The sequence below is a fragment of the Schistocerca gregaria genome, chromosome 1, assembly GCF_023897955.1.
Source record: "Schistocerca gregaria isolate iqSchGreg1 chromosome 1, iqSchGreg1.2, whole genome shotgun sequence".
NCBI classification, from domain to species: Eukaryota; Metazoa; Arthropoda; class Insecta; order Orthoptera; family Acrididae; genus Schistocerca; species Schistocerca gregaria.
Genome location: NC_064920.1, coordinates 1,043,533,378 through 1,043,554,529, shown reverse-complemented (window position 1 = coordinate 1,043,554,529; position 21,152 = coordinate 1,043,533,378). Strand labels below are relative to the sequence as shown.

At 42.1% G+C, this 21,152-nt stretch overlaps 1 pseudogene; it reads left to right on the top strand.

Annotated features, from left to right (window-relative positions):
• Positions 1 to 18,042: 18,042 nt before the first annotated feature.
• LOC126289797 (5S ribosomal RNA) lies at positions 18,043 to 18,159 on the top strand (annotated as a pseudogene).
• Positions 18,160 to 21,152: the final 2,993 nt, after the last annotated feature.

The following is a 21,152-nucleotide window of genomic DNA, read 5'->3' as shown; positions in this document are numbered from 1 at the left end:
GCCTGACGAAACACATTCGCACTGAATCTTACCAACATAAATATAGAGCATTGTTCAAATGTACATTAAAAAGAGCGAAGTCTTCCATTCGGTTTTCCAGGTGAACAGAAGAATAGATTCAATATAAATAAATAAAAAAATACTTGTAGCACTGGCCAAAGCTATCTCACAATTCTGAAAACATTTGACCAATAAGAGAGGGCTACCTGGCAATACACGTTTGGTTCAAATGGCTCTGAGCACAATGGGAATTAACTTCTTTGGTCATCAGTCCCCTAAAACTTAGAACTAATTAAACCTAACTAACCTAAGGACATCACACACATCCATGCCCGAGGCAGGATTCGAACCTGCGACGTAGCGGTCGCGCGGTTCCAGACGGCTCGACCACCCCGGCCGCCACAAAACACGTTTCTTCTGAATTCTTTTACTGCATCTTACCACCATAAATATACAGCATTTCTCAAACGTACACTTAAAAATTGAACTGCATAATTCAGATTTCCAGATAAACATCACACAATAGACTCAATATAAATAAATAAAAAGCTAAGTTTCTTACAATCCTGGCGAAAGGGACTCACTTAATTTGAAAACATTCAATTAATTTGGGAAGGGTCCTTGGCATATTCAAACTAATAGGGTGGAATCATAGTAAAATACCATTTAAAATCTCAGCATTAGATCAACATTAAAAATACCCTATAACATTCCTTTCTGTCTGCTATAGCTATACCATAACCTCGAAGCTGGAGGCAGGTTGTGAAACAAAACTATCTTATTAAATCAATTATGGTATAACGCAACAGAACAGTGTTACCCTCTGAGAGGAATTTTGCTATGTTGACCGTGTTGTACCTAACGGAAGTGGCTTATCGGAAATGAAAGTCCGGATTACGTTAATATTCCAACAGCAACAAACAATATTTTTGCCTAGCTATACTGTTTAAAGAATAAGGAAAACGGTCGCCAGCCTAATTAGGCAAGAGAAAGATTAACGTTCTCGTTTAAGAAAGTACGTATGAGTAATTTTAACGGACAAACACAACCTATACTTGGCCACACGCGAGTGCAATGAAGTCTGACACATACATATGTTTACGGTAATATTGAAGCTAATAGCTAGAGCAGCACAAACTACTTGCAAAAATATAACAGATACCGAAACACACTATTACTTTCAGGGCTTGTTCAAACTGAATGGTCTTTATAGCATTACTATTAACATTCATTGCAGAATCATTAATTGGACATAGGTTCAGTATTATTGTTCAAACATTTTCCTAGAAGGCATGAAATTATAAATGTAGTTCACTGCAAAATTATGAACTGGTCACAGGTTAAATACTATTCTGTTTAGAATGAAAGTTAAATGGAATTCACTAACAAGTTACTTCTCACTGTCTTTTGAATGAAGAAATTATTGTTTTTGTAAATAGTGGTAAAGGATAACCTGTGGATCTTATTACGCTATTAATATCCACTTTCAATACCCAAAAGAAACAAGTGCTTAGCAAGCATGAGTATATAACTTCCCACAACTGCAATTCACGACTTTTACTGCAGTGGGTCACAATGTTGACAAATTTAGAAGAAACTAACTCACCTTTTAAAATTTACTACAGACAGCACTATGATCATTAACTAAGCAAAACTTTATAAGCCTCAGTTTTAAGAATTTTAATTTTTAAAAGAAACAGCAAATTGTCTTTATTACCACAGTCTTCTACTTTCACGTAAATGATTAAATAGGTGACTTTGAAACTTCATAAAACTACATTTACTGCCTCCCACAATTTCACTAAATCTACAGTAAATCTGAATATTTCCTTTTTACCAAAGATCAAACAACATTATGTAATTAACTATTTGACTTGGAGGTTTTCATTTTTTCCACATAATAGGACACTCGTTAATCATAGCTCAAATGGTGAGGAACGTGAGAGGTGTTGTGATAGGGAAAAAATCAAGGTAGGTACATAAATTCAGTTATAATTCACCTTATTTTTGTGCACACTAAATCACCCAATAAGCTGATGCTTCACTGTACATTATTATAGTACTCCTTTACAGTGGTTGCGCAATGTGGTGGCAACAACATGTTGGTAGGCGGATTTATAGACAGAGTTGCTGGACTCTGGCCCTTGTTGGTGGCGATGATAAATACCTATTCCAGAATCGTTCCAGCTATTTATCCATCCATCCGAGGCATTGGAAAGTAGCAGAAAAAGCCTCTCTCGGAACCAGCACAATATGCAACATTTCCATGGCAATGCACAGTTTGGTAGCTCGTCCCCGACTGACTCTTGGTTCCACCTTTTCTACCTAGGCCAACCAAAATTTGCGCCCTACTAAGTTCCGTTCCCCTGGGGCAACCACACTACCTCTTACACATAAAATCACTAAGATTCCCAAGTGAGAGTCAGCAGTTTACATAACAGCGAACAAACATTTTATATAAAACAGAACCTTTGAACATATTGACATTTGTTAAAAAATTATTCACACAGAAATTACAATTATATATAGTAAGTTTTGTTCCCTCCAAATGGGACAAAGAATTTAAATGACAGGTATACTACATTGCATAGAATCAAACCATGACATCAAAGTTTTAACAAAGAAAGGAGTATACAATTTTGTGTTATTGATCAAACACATTTACAGAAGCTCAACGATGTAACATTAAATGAAACAAAAGCAAAATAAATTAGTAGAGTATTAGCTACGGTGTTACAATCCAAACTGCAGGCATGGAAACCACGAAACGGGCAGATCTGAATAAGGAAAAAAAAGGCCACAACTGTGTAAATTGACGTCCCATTGCTGCGAGATAGAAACAAAGCTTATGAGAGATGCCGTACCAAGCCAGGAGGCCGCAACGTCTCAAGAGGCTACGGTGTGACGGGAAGCGGCGAGCCGCCTGCGCGCACTTACACAGCCATGCGGACGGGCTACGCCTGGTGGACCGGAGGGTGACAGATAATACCCTGGAGCAGCGCCTCCAAACGCTACGAACAGCTCGGAGGGCCGAGAGAAAACAAGCAGGTATATAATTCACGCATAATAATCATGAAACGTTTGAAAATGCTTAGACGAAAACCAAGGCTCAATGTGAGCGTGATCCCAAGTCCCAACCGAACCTTACCTATAACAACCAGAATTTTACCATGAATTATTAATAATTAGTGTAAATGTCGCCAGAGTAAAGGAACCCAATTACGCAAAGAGCCAAGATTCATTCGCCGCTAGCTTTTAATTACCACAGCTGTAGCGAATTTTATAGTCGCTACATCAGTCAGGGACGCAACAACTTCCACTACAAACCAGACTCAATTGCGACCTCAGCAGTCATTAATACGTATGGCGGTCTACAAGTAACGAAAATTAATTTCAGACACAGCTGACTAAGTCGACATTGAACAAATTTTAATTAAAGGAAATTTTAAGACACGCAAATGTGGCACTCAAATAACGTCAAACAGAGGCACCATAACGTAAACTCAGTTGTTGAAACAGGTAATCCATCGTAGCGGAAGCAACTTCGACACGGGAGCACATGCGGTAATCCAGTTAGAGTACCTTACCCGCAAGGGCAGACGATACGGCATTAGAAAATGAACTGGACTCCAACGTCCATATCAGCCACTACACCTCATTAATGCAGGATATGTCGCCTGCGTCGACCATAGGCCCAAGTATTGCCGACCAACACGACTTCAGTGACCGGCCGCCTAGACAATCGTGCGCCCGCAATCTCCGCGCACAGCCTGTCGTATGTCACATGTGCCACTACCTGTGTCTCCCCTGCCTACGGCCGACTAACTCGTTTGTCGTCAACAAGCTGCTCAAGGAACTACAACCAAAGACTCTGCTAAGGGGCCACCAAGGCGCCACCTGGCGACTACACAGAGGCGGACTGCGATAGTAGAAAAGATGTAAAACATAGGACGAGCCAACACGGCTCACTGCTTTTATGGTAATTGGGTCTATCTGTACCAGAGTTATACGTGGCGGTATTCTTGTAGACTTTTTAAAACTACAAATGTCAAATACGTGGTATATTATTTGTGTATAAAATACGATGCAGCTCGCGGCACTATTCCATATGTTTTCTTATTTCATTTTAAGTAATGAAAACTCTCGATCTGTTAATTGTTTCTTTGGCGATAATCGTCAACAGAACTTACGGTGCAGTTTTTGTCGACTCCATTTGACTGTATGTGACTGAATATGAATTACACGAACATGAACGACACAGTGAAGCACCTTTCCTGGTGATTCCACAACTACCCCTAAAAGGAAATGTAGCAGTAAGTTCGATGATCCTATATGTCCAATGAAAACGGGGACAGTGGGCAGCGATAGTTAATCAGGAAGACGAATTAATAAAATAACCTTGTAGAAAGCTACAAACCATTCCACTCTGTAGGAAATAAATATTTTATCCTCTGTTATGGCATCGCTCAATAGTGGCACATTTATTTGTACACATCTTAACAGCCGTCGTTTACCCGTCATCTCTAGTCCGCAGGTGCACCACAGTCGTCGAATTTTGCCGTTTCGGAAATGGTTCCACCCTTGGCCCGGAGGACAATGATGAGATCATTTTGGACGTCAGATGAATCACTCCGTTTCAGCAGTAACTGCACTGTTTCCCTCGTCTCTCGGACACGCGTTAAATACTCTCCACAGGTAGTGCTGCCTCTAGAACATTGGCGCCCAACATTGATGATGGTCACTTTAATGTAACTGGACCGTGTACTGCCGCGCGGGATTAGGCGCTGAAGTCATGGACTGTGCGGCTGGTCGCGGCGGAGGTTCGGGTCCTCCCTCGGGTATGTGTGTGTGTCTTTGGCCTTAGGATACTTTAGGTTAAGTAGTGTGTAAGCTTAGGGACTGATGACCTTAGCAGTTAAGTCCCATAAGATTTCACACACGTTTGAACTTTTTTTTGGACCATATATTACAAGGATCGTTAATATCGTGTCTCATTTACTACGTAGATAACTACCGCTATATTGTAGAATAATGACTTATAAAACCTCTTTTAGACCTTTCTTGGTATGTACATGGACATAATGACAAATTTATGTTGCTTTTTGTCGCCCATGGCGATCCATCGATGTTACGTAGTTCATTAATTTAAGGGGCAATCAAAATGCATCCGTTCAAAGACCGTACAGTACAAAATCTGTATGCCAATCAGGTGAAATAGGCGTGAGCAATAAGACAATCATCTCACCTACGCACCACGTTGAAGATACCCATTTGGTAAAACGCGTCAAGAAATCCGTTATTGTCTGCTACTCATCGTCCTCCGACAGGAATCTCATCCCTTCGAGTCACTCACATGAGTGATTAATATCCAGCCAGGAGAAGCTGAACTCGTTTGAATTCCTCTGAAATAAAAGAAATGAAACTTTACTATTTTTACGTGTACCATTCTCGTTATTTTCAAAACACCGGTTTATGCGACTAATTTTTCACTGAATTCGTCGGAATATACACGGCTTCTTGGTAAACATTTATATACAAAACCATATTGGGAAGACGCTTGCTTTAATGTGCTATCAAATTATATGTACTTATATATTCGAATGGACCTTTCACGAAGTACATTAAATCGATACTTCAATTGTCGCGGCAGGCATTCTTCTCTCTCTTCGCCCATATTCGTTTCATATCTTCAGGTCTTTGCATTTGGAGATGTTAGATTTTATGAATCTGTTTTCTTTGTCCTTCTTCTCCGTTCTTGATGACCACTACCTGAGTTTCATCCATCAATAAATTTCTGTTATGTGAGTTCAATATCTTGATGTTTACTTTTTTGAGGGTAATTTAGTGTCTATGTAAACCATGCCGGTTGTCCTTCCCGTTTCATATCTGAAAGTTTGCTTCGTCAGCCTGTAGTCATTCTTTCTAGACAAATGTTACGAAGAACAAAATTCTTTTGCGCATTATGTGCATTATGATCCCTACGCGTTCTGATATGAGATCTGTGTCCATCTAGCCAAATGCTCGCTCTTTAAGTCGTGCTTTTTCACACAACACTGGAAAAATCTGCGTCTTTTATCCCTTGCACGGGGAACGCATTTGGCAACTCGTTCATTTCTCTGTAGCTGAACAACAACGTATTGGTTGAAATGGCTCTGAGCACTATGGGACTTAACTTCTGAGGTCATCAGTCCCCTAGAACTTAGAACGACTTAAACCTAACTAACCTAAGGACATCACACACATTCATGCCCAAGGCAGGATCCGAACCTGCGGGCGTAGCGGTCGCATGGTTCCAGACTGAAACGCCTAGAACCGCTCGGCCAGGTGGTCGGCAGTAACTTATTGATAGTTGTTTATTGTAGCAAGTCTAGTTCAGCACAAGCACACAAATTGTTATTAATTTGTTAAAACTAGAACATGCTAAATTCTTAACCTTGGGAACTAGCACAGTTCAAACAAATGACGTGTAATTGATGCACTCGCTGACATTACATTTAGCATTTGATTACAGAATGATAGTTTCACATAAGAGTACAACAGTCCTCAACGGATAGTAAGTTCAGAATAACTGTTCCTTTTGCACGCAGCCAGATCTGTACTACGAAGATACTGTCGTCGTTAGAGATGATTACAAGTGGTCACTGATAACATAGAGAATGCTAGGTTACATAGATACTCGCTTGAGACGGGAGTGAGCGACACTGAGTTCGGACACAAATAACTTTCTGGGTGTGGCAGCGCACAGTGGGACAAGTCGCTTCAAAACGTGGACATAACAGAAAAATGCATATAAAATCCTACAAAAGTGTGTTCTTTTTAGATTCTTTGGGTCGCTGATTAGCAATCCGATGTCGGAATTACAGAATTCAAAATAACGGATTCAGTTTGGCGGGTCAAAAATTGTAAGTTTAGTGGATTCGAGTAAAACTTGGAACATAAAGTATTGTGAGGAGTGACTTCAATTAGCTGCGCCGACGGAACATACTTCCACGAATATTGTGAGGTCTCTGATAACAAATTATAAGTTTAAATTACAGTACTATAATGTTTTATTCGACATTTTACATTTCTCAGTCGACGTCATAGTCACATTGCGTCATTATCGCTTTCAGAAGGGTCACGGGGAGATGGTTTAAAAAGCAGATCTTTTGCCTTACGTGGCATGTTTATCTTCTCCAGTTGTCAGTTTTTTGACTCTCGCGATGAATGGTTCCGTAGGCACTAGAAGTCGATGGAATACGACGTGCATCGATTTCATCGGAATATTTGCGTCTAAAATCTTCTCAATAACGAAAGGTATCATTATTCCAAAATCACTTTGCATCTTCAGACAGCTGACAAATCGGCAACGGACCAGCTTTGATTATGGTGTACCCGTGCTTCAAAACTATGTGGACGGCTGTCGGCATTATTGAAGAATATTGTGAATTCGTTGAAGCTAGCACCCGACTACTGAGAAATCTACTCTTTTTCTTTCATGATAGGTATGTTTCAGTTCTCTGTACACAATTTGAATATTTCTGCAGTGTTTTGCGAAAAATGAACGAGAAAACATTATTCGAGGGAAATTTTAATCTTGTAACAAATGATTTATCAATTTGAAAAACAATATAATCGTAATTCCGAATAGCTCTCAAAGAATTCCATAGAAAACCCTAATGACATATAGTTTACTAGATAATTTCAATAATAACGGTCCCATTTTTTCCATACGGCACTGCTGCACGGTAGAAAAATGACCGTCCAATAACACCGTGGAAACATGTGCACTAAAATACACTTTATCTTGTTAGCTTTACAATTAAGATAGTTGGAGAGACATTTACAAAAGTGGAGCCACGCAGGGGAAATTCTGTAGCCAACGATTTCGGACGATAGTTGCAAGATATATGTCATTACACAGGTTGAAAGTTCCTTCTGGTGTGCTAAAGGTCTTATTTTATCCTGACAACTAGACAAAATCGCTGTTATGTATTAAACAGGCCACACAAACAATATCTGAAAAATGTGTTGTCTCCCGATCCACTTTTTACCGTCTGTTGTCACGGCACATATCATGTCGACTTGAGATTGGAATGACATCGAAACATTGGAAAAATATCACCAGTGCAATCTCAAAAGATTTCGTGGTATGTAAGTTGGAAACCGCACCATTTTCTACTATTCTGTCCAGGTTTTGAAGCAAGTTGGCGAACTGTGCTGTGTGAAGAAACACTTCGGGACGTGTCTGCGCTTACGTCTCCAGTACATTCCTGCTGCTTACTGTTGTCTTTACCTGTGGTGCCGACGTTAGGTTCCACTTTTTGCAGGTGACCTCATTCTGGAAACGACAGCACATTAATCAGTCGGGATCACTCACTGCTGACTTAATGCACGCAACACCTTCAACACTTCAGCTTCGCCACATGTGGCCCATGGCTATTGGCTCGTCCTCGCGAGGGTTTCAGGCTGACTTTCCATTTCACGTACTCCTAGAACGGCCTAGCAAAGTATTTCAACATTAAGGTATTTCGGCTAGTCTATCTCCAGAGCAGAATATAGGCACTTCAATTGGCCACATCCTGCTAACTGTCATAGTACTTAAGAGAATGTGCTGTTTCTCACCCAGATTTTCAGTAGATCCTTTCCCACAAAGATTTAGGAAACATCTTTTAAAACCACATGGACGACCCTGGTAATCATACATTTAGCCGGATTAAGGAAACAGCAGCCCGTTGTCTCCAGGTTGAAAAATAGTCCTCCCTTTCAGCGGGAACCGGAACATCGGTCCTGATTTTCACAACAGTGATCAGCACCAATTGGTGGTCGTGGCCAAAATTCATATACAAAAAAAGCCTTAAACGAGGAAATTTACCAAGAAAAAAACTCAAACTAGTAACATATTCTGATTAGAGCAGAATCCATTTACCATCTTTTGGAGAAAAGAAACCATCAGAGACAAATATTACCTACGACGACAAATTAATTATTAATTCCAACCATTTTTGCCGTTGAAATCATGAGAGCAGGTAACTATAGTCTATGGTTGGAAGGTAGGAGACCAGGTACTGCGGAAGTAAGGCTATGTGGAGAGGTCAGTAAGGATGGGTCGTCGATTGTGCTTGGATAGCTCAGACGGGAGCGCACTTAGTCTCGAGAGGCAAAGGTCCTGAGTTCGAGTCTCGGATGGCACACAGTCTCATTCTGCCAGGAAGTTTCTATTCAAGTTTATACTGGTTACTTTATAAATTGAAAAATATCACGGGTTATGACATTATTGTTCATATATTTTTTAAAAATTTTGTAAATATTTTATTGAAACTGTTAAAGCAGAAGTAGAGACATCTTGTTTGAAGCAAAATCGATACTGAAACTCTTTGATAAGATTGACGTGAATTTACATATTAAGAAAAAAGGTGTAATATTTACTTTTAAATATTGTAAAGATATCTATTTGTTATGATTATTTAATGTAAAAAGGCGCTTTAGTGTAATTATGTATGTAATACTGGCACTCACTTAGGGCTGTATGAGATATGTGTAGTATAAAAGATGGAGTAGTTCCACCAGGAACGGAAAGCTGTGTAAACGTAGGAAAAGGTAGGAGCGGAAACGTTTGGCGCGCTTTGGCGGGCGCGAACAAAGTCAGTCGTTGGCCAGTGATCTTAGAGGCAGCACGTACAGCGCCAGCATAGTGTGGAGTGCGCCGTATTGTTTTATCTTGCCTCGATTAGAAACTGCAGTTTATCACGGCCTGGTATGGGGAGAAAAACGGGTGGTTGATTATAAGATGGATCATCGCTATGAAGAGGAAATAAGTCCGACATGGATAACTGCGCTTGGCCGTTCTGATATTAATGCAGTTGTTGCCACCAACGCCCCCGCCGCTGATCACAGCTTACAGGGAACGACATTTTAGCTGTGTATTATAGTGTGTTCCAGGAAGTTGAAATGTGCTTTAAGAATAATAACCATCATCGAAATTAACAATTGTGTCCGCCTGGTAATTTATCCCGCTCATAAACCAAGCACGATCCTAACCTGGTAAATGAAAATTCCGAGTGACCAGTAGTCAGCCAAGACTGTGAAATCTTTAATATAGTGTTGACAAATCAATGATTAATCAGTGAAATAGTTGATTGAAAGAATAACTGAGAATTTCATAATTAACATTGCTATTATTTTCTGTGTTAAAATGATTACGTAAGGTTATACCAGATTTAGAGAACACATTAGATAAATTGTTTGCTGCTTTCACATTACGTATTATGAAAGGAAATACTAAGTTGATGATTAATGGTGATAAATAGTAACGTCAAACAGTTTGCAGTGAATCAATGAAATGTTGAGTACCAAATATGTTGATGTAGAAATCCCCCTGTCCAAATTTAGTTTTGCTTTCATGAAATCAGTCTGTTTGCTTAAGCAATTGGGTACTGTGTTTTTGTTTCGAGCGGCTAAATTTTTCTTGCATTGCTGAACCATCTTTTATCTAAATCTAAACATATTGTTATCGATGCAGAATAGTAGTCTAACTACTGTTATTTGCCATTCCTCTGAACTAATGACTTATTTGAAGAAACGAGTTAAAGTATGATGCTTATTCCTTAGGTTAACACACACGGTTATTACACTTTTTGTTGTGGTTTTGCTGTCCGGATAGGTAACTCTATTTCCGTTTGTTTGATTGCTTATTATTAACAGTATAGTATAAGAATATTACAGGTGGCTTTGCGTGTCAGTATGTTTTGTAACCAATTCAGAGAATAAAAATTACACGCAGGTATTACATCTGGTTCTACATATCAGGACAGTGAATAACACACACAAAATAAGGAGGAATATTACAGGGTGTGTAAGGAAAGTCGGAAAAAATGTAGTGTAAACGTTACCAGACGTTTTCCATGAGTGATTCGAATAAGTTAGATTAGAAAGTGTGACTCAAATAGGAGGGCACTCTCTTCATCAAAAGGAACTACACTCCTGGAAATTGAAATAAGAACACCGTGAATTAATTGTCCCAGGAAGGGGAAACTTCATTGACACATTCCTGGGGTCAGATACATCACATGATCACACTGACAGAACCAAAGGCACATACACACAGGCAACAGAGCCTGCACAATGACGGCACTAGTACAGTGTATATCCACCTTTCGCAGCAATGCAGGCTGCTATTCTCCCATGGAGACGATCGTAGAGATGCTGGATGTAGTCCTGTGGAACGGCTTGCCATGCCATTTCCACCTGGCGCCTCAGTTGGACCAGCGTTCGTGCTGGACGTGCAGACCGCGTGAGACGACGCTTCATCCAGTCCCAAACATGCTCAATGGGGGACAGATCCGGAGATCTTGCTGGCCAGGGTAGTTGACTTACACCTTCTAGAGCACGTTGGGAGCACGGGATACATGCGGACGTGCATTGTCCTGTTGGAACAGCAAGTTCCCTTGCCGGTCTACGAATGGTAGAACGATGGGTTCGATGACGGTTTGGATGTACCGTGCACTATTCAGTGTCCCCTCGACGATCAGCAGAGGAGTACGGCCTGTGTAGGAGATCGCTCCCCACACCATGATGCCGGGTGTTGGCCCTGTGTGCCTCGGTCGTATGCAGTCCTGATTGTGGCGCTCACCTGCACTTCGCCAAACACGCATACGACCATCATTGGCACCAAGGCAGAAGAGACTCTCATCGCTGAAGACGACACGTCTCCATTCGTCCATCCATTCACGCCTGTCGCGACACCACTGGAGGTGGGCTGCACGATGTTGGGGCGTGAGCGGAAGACGGCCTAACGGTGTGCGGGACCGTAGCCCAGCTTCATGGAGACTGTTGCGAATGGTCCTCGCCGATACCCCAGGAGCAACAGTGTCCCTAATTTGCTGGGAAGTGGCGGTGTGGTCCCCTACGGCACTGCGTAGGATCCTACGGTCTTGGCGTGCATCCGTGCTTCGCTGCGGTCCGGTCCCAGGTCGACGGGCACGTGCACCTTCCGCCGACCACTGGCGACAACATCGATGTACTGTGGAGACCTCACGCCCCACGTGTTGAGCAATTCGGCGGTACGTCCACCCGGCCTCCCGCATGCCCACTATACGCCCTCGCTCAAAGTCCGTCATCTGCACATACGGTTCACGTCCACGTTGTCGCGGCATGCTACCAGTGTTAACGACTGCGATGGAGCTCCGTATGCCACGGCAAACTGGCTGACACTGACGGCGGCGGTGCACAAATGCTGCGCAGCTAGCGCCATTCGACGGCCAACACAGCGGTTCCTGGTGTGTCCGCTGTGCCGTGCGTGTGATCATTGCTTGTACAGCACTCTCGCAGTGTCCGGAGCAAGTATGGTGGGTCTGACACACCGGTGTCAATGTGTTCTTTTTTCCATTTCCAGGAGTGTATTATTCTACCTTTAACGTTACAAATACGAGCTGGTCTGTTGAGACAGCAAGCCTTTCTTCAACAATAATGCAGAAATCAACAAAATATGTTTGGTGGTCGTTAGTGTTTAACGTCCCGTCGACAACGAGGTCATTAGAGACGGAGCGCAAGCTCGGGTTAGGGAAGGATTGGTAAGGAAATCGGCCGTGCCCTTTCAAAGGAACCATCCCGGCATTTGCCTGAAACGATTTAGGGAAATCACGGAAAACCTAAATCAGGATGGTCGGAGACGGGATTGAACCGTCGTCCGCCCGAATGCGAGTCCAGTGTGCTAACCACTGCGCCACCTCTCTCGGTCTACAAAATATGTTTGAATGTTACGTAAGGAAAGATACATTTGTAAAACATCCAAGAAAAAGTATATTCATCTACAATAATTATTACATTTCGCTTAGAACACAAATGCAAGTGATAGTGAACTACTGGTTACTACCACATTTCCAGTGGGGATGAAATAATGGTTAAGGCTGTGGAGTCCTGTTGGAATGTACGGCGGTTCAAACGTCCATTCGGCTTGTAACACTCTAAACATTCATGGTGGTGTCTGATTGTTCTATATCGTGTCTCCCTACCACTTTCGCGCAACGACGCTCTGAGCGTGTTTTTTAGGGAATTGACTAGTTTGAACCTGCCACCTGTTGCTGGTAAGCAGACGCCAGACCACACATGACATGTAGAATTCAGAAGAGTTCAGTGAGACTAGCGATGATATAACCATATACTAAATGATCTCAGCGTCAGCTCCACTGCACTCCCTGTAAAAGAATCTTAATAGTAACTAAATTTAGTGGAAAGGGTTCAACGCTTTCCTATTTTTAGTTAGCTGGTAAAATAACGTCGAAAAAGCAGTTAAGTTTACCATTGGAAATTTTATTCTACTCACAAAACATCGTTTATAAATTGCACTATTGATAAAAGGAAATGTTTTAATACAGGATGGTAAAAACCAACTGCGTTCAACAAAAATGTGAACGAATATTCCCTGAATGGGTTTCCAAGTTCTACAATCGATCGAAGGATGACCTATGCCATATCACATCTATAATCGAGGTTAAATTTAAGTTTCACAAAAGAAAAAACTATCAAAATGGTCTACAGTGGCCCTCAGTTATCTTTAATTACTTATCTAACTTGTCGTAAATTACAGTGGCTGATGTGGCTTCTCAATAACTATATAAAAGAAAAATCATCGCGTTTCAGATCTGTTCTTCAAGTGGCAAATGTGAACACCATGAGTTTTAATTAACGATCGACACTAGTATTACGCAAAAAAGGGGTGTAACAGATGAGTCTTCTGCAGTTCTGAGTGAAGCCTTATGCGCTCAAAAATGCGGCATCGCGTGCGTTCATTACCTTGTCGGTGTTTAGGCAGCGTCAGGGCGACAGCGGCAGGCGCACCAGCCATCCAGCTCGCCGTTTCGCAACTAACTCTCCTCTCTTTTATTTCCTCTTCTCTATTTCTTCCTTCATTTACGCTCTCTTCTACATCCTCTACTTTTTCATCAGCCTCGTCTATCTTCTCTTTCTTCGTCGCTACTTCCATATAATCGCATCTAAATGCACTTATTATCGCTTCATAACTTCCTTCATTATATACGTTGGGTTGTGTGCCCACTCGTAACTTATTTTCAACTTCTGTCGACTGCGCATTATCCTCATTGAATTCGCTTTCCCTGGTTTCCATCTCAAATAGCTCTGCAATACTCGTTACTCCGTCATTTCCTCCTACATTCGTTGTGCATGCCTCTGGTAATTCATCTGCCTCGCCAGTATTCTCCCAATTAATTTCGTCCCAACACGATGTTGTTATTTTCTTGTTTTCGTTTTCATCTGGTCCCTGCGGATTTGTTTCTTCCTTCTTCTCTTCTCGTGATAAGATTTTTACTTCTCTGTTCAAGGTGCTGCAATTGTCCTGGGTCGGTGAGTCATTCTCTTTGGCATGGGCGCTTAGCTGTCAACTCGAACTTTTATTGGGATACGGTGGTCTTACCTCCACGTCTTCTATCTGTATTCGTTTTTCTTGTTCAGCTTGTTGATAGTGGTTTCTTTGTTGATAATTTGTCGCTCTATTGGTTCTCCAGTACCCGTTCGGTTGTCGTTATTCCCTCTGTAATAGTTGTTGCCGTTCCTGGGTGAATTACAGTTATTGCCATTTTCTCTTCTAAATCTATAACCGGTTCTTTGTTGAAATCTATTGTCGATTCTTGGTGCGAAGTTATCACGTGGTTCGTAATTATTGTTTCTTCGTACTGTGTCTTGTGGATTCCACTGCTTTTTGCTTTCGTTTTCACGTGCTCTCCGTCTTTTTCTTGCGTCATCTTCCGAAAATATGAACTCTAGTTCCCTTAGAAAACCTTTAAATGCTTCGACGTCATCACCTCCGCGACCTACTAATCACTGCTGGTATTTCAATGGTAGCTTCATCGCGCATAGTTTAATCAACTCTGCGCCACTGTATGGTACATCTAAGCATTGATTTTTGTTTGCAGCTGGTGTGGTCCTTTTAGCGTTATCGTAAGATATATATTGTTCTTCTGGAGGGCTCTATCTTTTAACATGGGCTGGGGGGTGGTCCTAGACGTACCTGAGACGCGAAAAAGTCTCACGCTAAAACTTGCGGGTGGTAGTCATACAGGTAGGCTGGCGGCGTGGGTGTCCAGACCGTCCCTTATCGTAGGGCCTTCTAGCTTAACACGGTTCTGCTCTCGGCTTTTGTTCTCGTTTCTCCCCTCGGAACAGCGTCGGTCTCCCCGTGGGAGGGCACGACATGCATTTAGGCATTCTTGTGTTAGTCTGTGGTATTCCATTTGCTCACTCGTTACTTGTATTACTTCGGTTAATTTAATGTCACGATTTATTTGGAGCTATGTGACATACTACTGGATTTGCTTATCATGTCAGGGTTTTCATGGAAGGTGTTGGATTTGCCTGACACCTTACAACACTACTATACCACTATAAAAATGTTCAAATATGTGTGAAATCCTAAGGGACCAAATTGTTGAGGTCATCGGTCCCTAGACTTACACACAACTTAAACTAACTTATGCTAAGAACAACACACAAACCCATTCGAATCTCTGGAGGGAGGGGCCACACAATGAGTGACATGGCCTCTAAGAGCGCTGCCACTCTGCGCGGCGTTACCACTGTCATGTTGGAGCGTTGTGCATGATGAGATAACCTGCAATTTCGATATCAGTGGAATCAAAACAGAGTACCTTACATCGGATAAGTTATGAAGCTGTTTCCTCTTTCTTATTAATGCTCTCATGGAAGATCAAGATCGCTCAGCGATTTTTTTCCCCTCATGGGCGCTACGCCAGACATCAAACAGGCTTTCTGATGAGACTAGCGTAGCACGGTAAACAACTAGTGACATTTAAGAGTACCCACAAGTCCAAAACTACGCTCAGTTAAAAAGTAAAGCAGGAACAGCTGCAAGTGAAACTGCTTCGACAGGAGAATTCTTAGATTGCAAAACTAACGCTTAAGTTTGCAACACTTCCTTTCACTACACTTTTACCCGTTTGTCAACAGCAAGTACTGAAATTAACTAGTTCTGATTTAATGCTAAATACAGTCTTATGTGATGGATAATTGTTTTGTTAAATTTACACTGATAGAAAAAAATCTCGACACTAAAAACAATTAATGTAGAGTAATGAAATTTCGGGAATACATTTGTGTAGCTAAAGTATGTCACTGATCAAGATTGCAAGATCAGAGGTTAATGTAAGAGAGAGATAAATCACTGTAAATGTGAAATGCTGGTACGTTATTAACCAATGTAACCACCAGAATGTTGAATTCAAGCATGTAAACATGTGTACGTTGTGTTGTACTAGCACCGCATGCCAGTTTATGGATGGAGTTCACTTGTCGATAAATAAAGGTGGTTAATGTTGTTAGCGGATGACGCTGAAGTTGTCGTCCGATGATGTCCCATATGTGTTCGATTAGAGACAGAGCTGGTACTGAAGCAGGACAAGGCCACTTGAAGGATTTCCGTAGAGCATGTTGTGTTACAACAGCGGTGTGTGGGCGATAATTGTCCTGTTGGAAAACACCCCCCTGGAATGCTGTTCAAGAATGGCAGCAAATCAACTTGAACCAACAGACTGTCGTAAAAATTTGCAGTCAGAATACGTGGGGTAACCACGAGAGTGCTCCTGTTGTCATACGAAATCACGGCCCATACTATAGCTCCAGGTGTGGATCCAGTGTGTCTAACAGACAGACAGGTTGGTTGCAGGCACTCACATGGCATCCTCCTAACCAAAAGGCAGCCGTCACAGGCATCGGGGCAGAACCAGCTTTCATCAAGAAATACTACAGACCCCGACCCTGTCCTCCAATGAGCCATTGCTTTACACCACTAAAGTCGAATATGGCGGTGGTTTGGGGTCTCCAGAGGGCGTTTGGCTCAGAGGTGTCCTTCAAGAAACCAATCCCTAACAGGTCGTTGTGTCATTGTAGTGGCAACTGCTGCTCAAATTGCTGCTGCAGATGCAGGAGGATCAGTCGTAGCCAGATGACGGGCTTCCCTCTTGATAATACCACATGACCATTCAGACCCTAGCCGACCGGAGCGGCCGAGCGGTTGTAGGCGCTTCAGTCTGGAACCGCGCGACCGCTACAGTTGCAGGTTCGAATCCTGCCTCGGTCATGGATGTGTGTGATGTCCTTATGTCAGTTAGGTTTAAGTAGTTCTAAGTTCTTGGGGACTGATGACCTCAGCAATTAAGTCCCATAGTGCTCAGAGCCATTTGAACCATTTTTAACCATTCAGACCCCGATCTTCTTGTGACGAAACACTTTCGTGGCCACCGCTGCCACCAGTCATATACCGTGGCTACAGTCCTCCGAAATGTTTCTGCATGTCGCAGAAGGAACAGCCAGCTTCTCGTAGCCTATTACACGACCAAACTCACTGAGGTGCTGATAAAGACGTCTTTGTCGGCTTGAATATATTCTTAACTAACATCAACTCAGTACGTTGAAGCACGAAGGTAACTAACGTTGACGACCGTTGCCTCATAGCTATGCGAATGACGGGAAATGTGAATAGACGTCATCTTGTCACATATTTAAAAATGTAACACCTGAAAGTCAACAGAACAGCAGCCAAAACGAATACGTTTTCTGGAAAGTACTCAAGAGTACAAAAGGGAGTCCACAGCAAGGGCGTTGGTTTGGGCGTCCGCAAGAAATGTTGCGTGCACTCAAGAGATATCATGTGAACTCACATGGAGAAGCTGTGAGACAGTGCGTTGGCAGTAACCACATAAGGTCACATACGAGGCGATGTGGCCTGCCGCACAGTATAAAAATGGAGGTGGTGTCGTCCTCAGGAGAGTTCCATTCAGACAGCTCTCCAAAAGGGACATCTGTGAGGGTCAGTCCTGGGGCCTGTAGTTGCGGTATTCGGTCTGGCTCTGCTTGCGTTCAAACTTAGATGCGTATTTTTGGACAGTGAGGCGTGGCATATTTTCATTCAGGTCACTTATTCAGATGCTCAGATGAGCATTAATGATTGTAATTATTCATGTCACCTATTTGTATATTTCCCGAGCGAGTTTTATAACACCTCCAAAATATTCAGTTAGCCTTCTTCACGTTGGCAACGGCCTTGCCATAGTGGATACACCGGTTCCCGTGAGATCACCGAAGTTAAGCGCTGTTGGGCGTGGCCAGCACTTGGATGGGTGACCATCCAGCCGCCATGCGCTGTAGCCTTCTTTCGAGGTACACTCAGCCTCGTGATGCCAATTGAGGAGCTACTCGACCGAGTAGTAGCGGCTTTGGTCAAGGATACCATCCTCACGACGTGGAGAGCGGTGTGCTGACCCAACGCCCCTCCTATCCGCATCCTCCTCGGAGGATGACACGGCGTTCGGATGGTCCCAGTAGGCCACTCGTGGCCTGAAGACTGAGTGCTTCTCCACGTTAGCTGGCTGGACGGACCGTACTCTGATTCTTATAACACGACAATCTTTTAGATTTAGAAACAGGTCCACCAACTTTCTTTTAATTCACACAATTCCTTCTTGGGGGTATGATATTTTTCCATCAGTGTATTTAATCTAAAATGTAAATAAATCTTTGCTATTTGTAACCCGAACTCGTACAAAGGCTGTACTAAAAATTGCGAGCGTCTGTTTAATAATACATTTGCATAATAAAATGAACCAGTTTAGTCATCTGGACGCAAGCATGTTTCGAGATTAGTTTGACTACATTGTGTAGTTTGTTTCAGCCATTCTGCTTGCTGAGGAATCCCTGCGAGAATTCGTAACTGGAGGTAAATATAGGTAATTTTCTGTCTTCCAACTTCTGAGAAATAACGTCATTCTTAAAGGCGTGATTACCTGCGTAGCTGGGCTCTCAGGCACCTAACTGGTTCGCGGAACTCTCAGTTTCCCGTACGGCAAGGAAATTTTTCGTGGTAGGAGGAAAACTGTGAACGGCTGGGAGAATGAGTGTTGGCCCAGAGCCGCTGCGAAACACATCCAAATGATACCGTCTGGCAGAGGACGATCAGTGGCTGGTAGGTCAGCGGCTGGTAGGCCTCGATTGATTCTACAAGTTTTAAAGCGCCAATACTTTTACTTTGAGGTTTAAATGTGGAACTGGAAGAGTGTCGGAGGTGAGAAGTATGCACTTTCACACATGAAAAGCACGCTGACGGCGTCAAAGATTGGCGTATCCACTGTATGTCTGCCACAGATCGCTATATAACTGTTTTCCTGAAGTACATTACTATGCTACAGTGAGGAACAGTCGATAAATGGTTGCATATTTTCTATACGGAATGTTGCGATGATTGCAGGACAAGGTAACTTTTGTCAAAAGACATTTGGCACACTACAGTTTCGAAATTAAAAGAATTAAAAAATTTCAGGCACAGAGGGTATATTGTTGAGAAAAGTAATAAGACTGGGAATTCGTCTCCCCAATGCATTTCACACTTGCCAGTAAGAGGTGGGCCATGAGATATCGCCCAAAAGTGCAGGATGTGTATTTCATCAACTGCGAGAAATTCGTATAGCGATGCGCAGTAGTGCAGTGCAGCTCTGTCTGGATGGACGTTACCGTTCATGAAAATGAACTTTCGGCAAATTCCGATGCGGTTACCTCTTAGGTAAATCATCCTTGTTTCTTAGGCTGTTAAGAATAATCTTCAACGAGAGTCATTCTGCAATATGAAACAGGATTCGTCTGTGAAGAGCATAATTTCCCATTCACTCATGGTACGCTGTAGATACTGGCGACACCACAACTAACTGCCCCGAATCGCCAGAACATTGACATTCGGTACTCTGATCTCTTGAAGTTCGTATACCTGTGATGGTTACAGGTTTTCACTGGGTCTGTGAGACTGTCTCGGGTAGCTCAACTGGTAACACCCTGTCTATGTAATTCATGTATCTTAGTTCAAGCCCGGATCCGATGTACAGCTTTAGTTTTTCACACATAATCCGCTCTGAATTTACTACATATAAGGTGGAACAGTAGGATCTCTTTTCGATCACAATATTTTATGGCTAAACCTATCTGAATTTGGGGGAATTTGTGGTAAGTTCCGATGGGACCAACCTGCTAATGGAAGTATCCTGTTTAGGCTTTTATGTTGGTAACGCCACGTAGAGCTCTGTATGAAAATCACTGACTGTGCTGTGTGCAGTCTGTGGCTGGTTGGACTCATTGTTGGAATATTCGCTTGTGTGGTGTTGGGCACTTGGATGTGAACAGTGCGTAGCGTTGGGCAGTTGGAGGTGAGCTGCCAATAGTGGTGGATGTGAGGAGAGAGATACCGGAGTTTTGAAAGCGGACAATCTGCACGTGAGTCCGTCAGAAAGAGGGCTATTCTTTTTTAGGGATTATTGAAAGTCAGATTGTGTTGCTCTAAAAATATTGTGTGTCAGTTTAGTGATGATCAGAATAAGTAAAGAGAGAAATACTTCAGTTTTGTTCAGCTGTTTGAAAATCAATTAACGTAAGGGGTTTACCAGCACAGTCATCCTCAGGGGGTACACGTTTACTTTGTGTACTAAGCGTGGAGCAAGTGCTAGTAGACGTAGCTAATATTATATTTGCTTATACAACTTTACGCATCACTACCATATTTCTCTAACACAGAATTACATGGCCATCTGATTACTTAACATAGAAACTAATTTTTTTTTACTACATCAGTGACACATGTTTACGCAATAACACAGTTGGATAACTTCATACTAATGAAATTGTATTTTGACTGAACTGTTCATATTTTTTTGGAACCATTGTGATATTATGAGAGCTTTGAATGAGGTATTTGATAAGGGATCATGATTTTTGAAGTACGTTTGAGGCAGATGACACTATTGAAATGAGCAGAGAGTTTTTTTTAGGTTTTGAAATTATTGAAGAAAGCTACGAGGTTTTTGAGATTTTACAGAGGTGTTATGATGTTATTATTACGACGATGATGTGTATTATGCTGTTGAGATATGTTTCTGATCAATAAGATGACACTAGATGAGGAATGTGGTTACATCTTTATATGAATAATGAATAGAGATTAGGGACTCAGGTTTGTGAAAAGGATCTTGGAAACCAAGAATCGTAGTTTAAGGGTTATGAAATGTGTGTCCATGGGCGAATGTGAGTATCAGAACACTGCTGTTCATGAGATTTCGTTTCTACACATTTCTACTGTAATTTTTCGTCCCGTGAAATTTTATTTG